The 6,482-nt window shown below is 39.4% G+C and overlaps 1 long non-coding RNA gene across 1 annotated transcript; it reads left to right on the top strand.

Moving 5' to 3' along the window:
• Nucleotides 1-3,728: 3,728 nt before the first annotated feature.
• LOC141943815 (uncharacterized) lies at nucleotides 3,729-5,631 on the top strand. Its single transcript, XR_012629065.1, has 3 exons — nucleotides 3,729-3,838; nucleotides 4,317-4,449; nucleotides 5,294-5,631. It is a non-coding gene; the product is annotated as an uncharacterized LOC141943815 (long non-coding RNA).
• The last annotated feature ends 851 nt before the right edge of the window (nucleotides 5,632-6,482 follow it).

Raw genomic sequence — 6,482 nt, 5'->3', positions numbered from 1 at the left:
ATCCCCAAATTATTGGAACCAGTAGTCACCAGATGTGAGTGAGGCAACATTTTCTAACTCCTGTGAAATGCCTGGCTGTATATTTCAATAGTGGTATAATTCACAAACCTCTTTTTCATTAAATAGAGCTGAAAATACGATCCATGGTTCAGATGGCCATCAAATACCCTTCAAAATTTCTCAAAATTCGGGGATGAAATGACAAGTTTAGGAGGTACTTCTTTTCTGGGAAACAGAGTCTTGAACAGGGGCTGTACATGCTCATCCCTGAAGTCACAGGATTGTTCACAAAAGATAGTGGTGTGACTTCAACTTAAATAATTTCTTCAACGTATTTCCTACGCTCTGTGGGCAGTCTCATTTTACTACAGAAAGTTATTCTTAAATCTAGCAAAGAGACTGCATACAACACTCTTCACAAACTGAATGTCTATGTGTATCTATTTTTTTATATGTATTTACTTATTTTTTAATTTTTTTAAATGTAGTTAAACTGTTGAATGTATCTCACTCAGAGACGCCAGATTCACAGGGAAGGAATGAACTGCACATTCCGGAGAGTGGAAGTGAGAGAGCGACCTACTCTCACGTGCGCACTCCGCAAACTGCTGTGCCAACTCTCAGGCAGCCCCAAGCTGCGTTTCACTTTCCCCTGCCCTTCAGGCTGGCTGGCAGGGCTGCCTGTTCCTGCCTCCTAACTCGGTTTCAGTCTGAGTAAGCCACAGGAACCTCAACAATGTAAGAAGCAGAGCTTTGCTAATCTCAGTAGCCTTACCTGAGACAGCCAAGGAGCACTCCCTTCGCCAGCTCTGCTGGCAGACACTGCAGGAGAGGAACTGTGGGCAGAGGTTTTGGGACAAGCACTCCCTGGTGACATGTTTCATCAGAAGATTTCCTTTTGGGGGTAAAAGAAGGATCATGAGTACTGAAGATGATCAGTTTAGATCAACAAACATTTCTTCTCAATATGTGTTGTAACTGCAAGTCCATTGCACTTGGAAATACCTAATAGCAAGGAATCAATTTTCTGGCCAGGAGCAGAGGCTGCAGTCAGAAAAAAAGAAGGACTGTGACCAAAGTGAAATTCCTTATGGTGGTTGGTTATTAAGAATTGCTGAAGATCTCTGTATAGCTGTCTAGTAATCCTTGAAAAATATGTCCTACAGATGTTCCTAACTGGGTGCCTAAGACTGCTGCAGATATTGAAGAGGAAAGAGCAATAAAGGAAATATGCTATAAATCTGGTAAATACAAACTTAGCCACTCTTTCCTAAACAGCAGTGCTGCCAATATAGTAAACTTTGCTGGGTTTTTTTGTTTCCCTCTTGGGGTGTGTTTAGGAGAGTATTACAGGATTCAGCACTCTCACGAACACCAATCAACAAAAACTGTGTCTTCACCTCGGGAAAATGAGCTATTGCCCTTGGAAACTACCGACCGAGACTTGCAGAAAGGCAAGTACTTTTCATCTTCTTGGACAATGTTTACCACTTTTCAAATTACTGTTACAGGGCGAAACTATCACATAGTTTGCCCCTCCTCCCCACTTCTTAAATTTAGTGTTGATAAAGATAGCATATTACAAAGAGCATAAAAATACTTCATTAATTTTCCCCCATCTCTCTCTCTCTCCAGTGTCACACACGTTGTGACTATCTGTATCGACTGTAGGTGGGAAAGATAGAAATGGGCTATTAACCCTGTGTGTACCTTCCTGAGATACACAACATAGGTCTTGCATCTAGTTTTTCTTCAAGATCAAGATTTGTGTAGCCTAGTTTTAACTATCCTAAGGTAGGAATGTAGTTTCAATTTCCTGTCAGGCCATGCAGGCGCTCTTACGGGGCTATTTATTGCATCGTAAGACAGTGTCAAAGAAAGGTGAGATGAGTCCCTTTCCCAGAGGAGCTCTGTGCTCTCTGCTGGCTGTCTTGGGTGTCTAGATGATGAAATGCAGCCACACATCAAACTTTTCTATAACTAAATTTAGACTAAATAAATACCCCCTTCAAGTGCCTTCTAAGAGATAGCAACAAAAGAGTTCCATTTCAGTTTGAATGCTAGGCTTTATCCAACATAATGCGGGACACAGAAATACAAATTAAGAAATATTTACCTCCTGTATTATGTTTCTCCTTCATTCTTCAGCAAGTGGCATGACTGAAAAAGAAAAATACCTGTATTAGTTCTTTTACTGAATAAGCAATAGTATAATTCCATTTGAGGAGAGAGCATTATCTTCTGACCATAACACACCAGACTCATCAGTGGAGCAGTCATCAGAAATTGCTGGACAGAAATATGACATGCCACTTTCAATTAAAAAAAAAAATTTATTTTCACATTAGTGTAAATTTCAGGCATAAAAATCTTGATAATACTGTTTAATGTAACGCAGATTTGAGTAGGATGATGTGCTCATAAAAAACGGAATGGAAAAATTGTCTCCATTTCAAACCATACAGACATACAAAGCCATGCTTTTGCCAGCCTAAATTGTTCAATAGAACTGGGCAAAATTATTTTCTTCTCCTTTCTACATTTAAAATGTTTGTTATTAAAATAGTTTTGATAAGCTATTTCTGTTGAATATTTATATATATTTAAAGTAAAGACAGGGAAATCCGTTAGAAATATATGGATATAGCTTGTCATATTCATCTTTATTTATAATTAGATACATTCACAGAAGGATAGAGGTGTTTCCCCAGAGCATTTCTTCAGGTGAGTTCTCCTGAGGTTTTAGGTACAATGATGACATGCACCTTGAATATGCCACATATTCAATCAGGTAGGATTCATAAATATCATTCACGAAAAGTGAGAAGCTAAAGAACAAGCAGGTGCTTGTAGCTGGATCCTTACTTTAGAGCTGTGGTCTTCTTCAACCTGTGTATTATGGTGTTTCCTTAGAGAGCACGGCAGTCACACACCAGGTGCACAAGTCACACTCGGCAGGATCCAAAGAACTAACCAAAGAGAAAGAAGCATAGAAAATGAGAGGTTAAAGGAAATTGCACTAAACTAATCACAAGCTCCCAGAGGTGGGAGGAAGAGAATGGCAGTGCCGTTCCCCGTGCTTACCCACAAGCAACTAAAACGTTCTTTCTCTTCCCTGTCCAAGTGATGGCAATACAATTCCTACAAAACCTAATAATGCCAAAAGAGAAGGAGAGCACTCAGGAAGGAGAGTAGCAATTGAGAATATTCCCAGAACAGATCGCAGAGCCTTTGAAAATGGAGGTAATATACTTTAGTACTGGCTTCTCATTGCTGAGCATCATGGGGTAAATCAAATAACTGAATCTATTTGGATTGGGCTACCCACAAACAACAATTTTTTAATCTTGTTTCCCAGCCAATATGTCAAACTTTGAAGAATAGCACAATGTTTTGGCTTGTTTTCTCACTTTTAGGAATTCACACTTCAAACCCCAGAGAAAAACCAAGTTACCAACTAAGGGGTCAAAGGAAGGATGATGAAACCGATTCTTCTAGTCTTTATGTGACACAAACTGGAAGAAAGTCTTCTTTCAACTCTCCAGAACCTCGAAGATCCGCATATGTCGTCTACCGTACTGGCACTGCCAATCAAGAATCAAAATTCAGTGAATGTACAGGTGCGCTCCTGCTTACATCAGATTCTTAAAATGCCTCAAATATGCCTGTCTGTATTGTGCTGCTTTTGATTTGCCCCTGCAGGTGAAAATTCAGTCATTTATGCCTGAATATGGGCAAGAGTAAATTTGGTCCAGCGTCAGGATCCCATAATGCACGAAACTGGAGGAAAAGAAATCCACATGCAAAAACGTTCTCTCACTTTAAAACAACCACTCAGGTAACTGCTTGATAGGATTCCATCTTTTTAGTAAAAGCAACAGGTCCCTCCCCACCTGTTTCAGACCCCCCAGACAGCCCCGCTGTCAGTGCTGCTCTGAGCTGACCCAGGGCAGTTCCACACGCAGCATTAGGCCATTCTGATTCCAGTCGGAGATGCAAATCCTGTTGAGGCGCCACAGAGATGCAAAGCACCTCAACCCACCACCTGGAATCCCTCACCAGGCTCGCTACCATTTTTGCTTTCTTTGTGCAACCACCACACGGCTCTCAAGCATCTGCTTGGGAAGGTTTTAGAGGAAAACTACTTGAATGGAATGTTTTGAAACGCGGGTGAATTATATTAGGATGAAACTTTTTTTTTTCTGTTGCTTCTAGAAGTGTTGATAGTGTACTTCTGAAATTGTTGCTGAAAGAGCATGTTGTTTTATTCTAATAAATTACGCACAAAACGTTCTGTGTCTCTATTTTGACAGCAGAGCCAAGAAGACATGCAAGTCAATAAAAAAGGAGAACGCTAATGTACACAGGAGAAAGAGATGAAGCGAGTACTTCAATTTATAAGGAAAATCTAAACTCAAACAAGGGAATTATCAACTGGAAAATCCAAAGGTGATAAAATTACAAATTCTGAAAATAAGATGTAGGAAGTGCACTATAACATTTCAAAACTTCAGTAGTCTTCAACAGATGTACTAAGTTTAATCTGTTATGAAAATTCGACAGTTGAAATTATTTTTACAGACTATGTTTTAAGGCATAATTCCTAATATGAATAAATACTATTGGTTTTATTTAGCTGTTTCAGAGACCTTTTCATGTAAACAATAATAGCGATGCATTCTAGAAAGTAGCTGTTTTGGTGTGAAAGCCAGATTTTTAGACAGTTTAGCCGTTTGCCAGATGTTTGGGGGCTCAGTCTGAGTTTAATCTTGAGATTTTGCCATTTTAGCAGGGCAGCAGAACCGTGTTAGGAACTAAATGAACTTCACAACAAAACTCTCAGAATTAACTGAAATAGTTTTTACACACATTTTCAACTAAAGTATAGAAGATTGGGTAAAGACCAAGATCAAAGTGAGAGAAATAAGATACTGAAGGGAAGCTGCTACAAGTCTACTTGAAATTGCTAATGTACAGGGCCTGTAAAATAAGACATGTAGTTTTAACGTTAGACATCACTTGTGTTTTACTAGCTTTTATTTTTCCTGTATTTTACTGTAACGTATATAATTTCATTTATACTTTTTCCTAACTACCCTCTGTGGCCATTACCCATTTATAAGATGTTTTGAAACCTTTAACTCCTTGCCTAGTAAAGATAAGACAGACCTTAGACAGTTTGAAAAACTCCCCGAGTACATCCCTAACAGCAGGAACCTAAAAAAAACAAGTGCCTAAGAAGACACCAGTGTCAATGAAAGCAGGTCTAAACTAACCTCCTTGGAACAAACAGGGACTGAAGGACGGATGAAGTAACTTTATGACCATATATGGACAGAAGAACCCCAAAGTTCACCAACGGACAGCGTGAGAAAGGCTATGTGGACCCCTAAGGAGGGGAGAAGACCCTCACTCTATCTTTACTACACATGACACATGCTCAAACTATGTAAATGAATTCTAAGAACCATTAGCATAAGACTGCCTTTTCTAAGAAATCTAATGCATATGTATGGTTTTTGTGTATATTAGTCAGAGAGTTTTGTTAGTAAGGGTGGCACTTGTGGTGGAGCGATCCCCAGTGCTGCCCAGTGCTGTGAATAAAGAATACCTGCTTAACAGTTATACTCAGTTCTGACTGTTGAGTTTAGCTCTTCGTTTCAATACTTTAATATTGCTTTCTGAAGAAACAAACCTCACACCCAGTTGTTACATAGATGTAACTTCTATCTTTGTCTCGGGCGTTTTTCCCTTTTCGCATCTACCTGACTTTGGTCATTCTTAGAACATAATCAGTTTTGGAGGAGGGCCCTTCAAACTTCTTTCTGTAGCACTGGGATCCAGCACTTATCTGGGTGGCACCTGTAACTGTGAATGTAAAAGTGTTTTTCTTCCTTGGAGCCTTTCTTCATTGTGACTGTTCAGAACGTGGGGATGGATCAGATACCTTCCAGGGTGCCTTTGAGCTGAAATGATTCTACCGTTCTATGAGAAATACAGTCATACAGTTCTCTACCCTACTTTACTCAGAGTATCTTGCATAAACCTCAGGTGGTAACGATGTGATTTTTATTCTATTTAGAAATCTGATTTTTAATAATTTAAATTTATAAAGGCTCTAGTGACTGTAAACATGCATGCAGTTGGGCCTCACTTTCCTTAACTGAGAGAAGAATAGAAAAATCTAGAGTACCTGGTTTAGCTGAGAGTTAGAAAATGTAAAAAAAACAGACAAGAAACATCTTTTTAAAATCAAGGACTAAACGTGTTGAAAATGTTTCCTCCCCCCTAACTAGACATCGCAGTTTCAAATTGCAGTACATGATGCCTTGCGGCAACATGTTCTATGTCATCTGCCTGAGGCCATTTAAAATCTTCCTCAGAGGGATATTGTGTCCAGTTAGATAAGGCCTGGCCTAGCCGTTATCTAAGAGTGCAGCGACAAGTTCTCAGGTGAACACCCTTTTTGTCTGACAGTGGAA

The sequence above is a fragment of the Strix uralensis genome, chromosome 5, assembly GCF_047716275.1.
Source record: "Strix uralensis isolate ZFMK-TIS-50842 chromosome 5, bStrUra1, whole genome shotgun sequence".
NCBI lineage: Eukaryota > Metazoa > Chordata > Aves > Strigiformes > Strigidae > Strix > Strix uralensis.
Note: the sequence above shows the minus strand (reverse complement) of the source record. Positions and strands in the feature narration are given on the sequence as shown.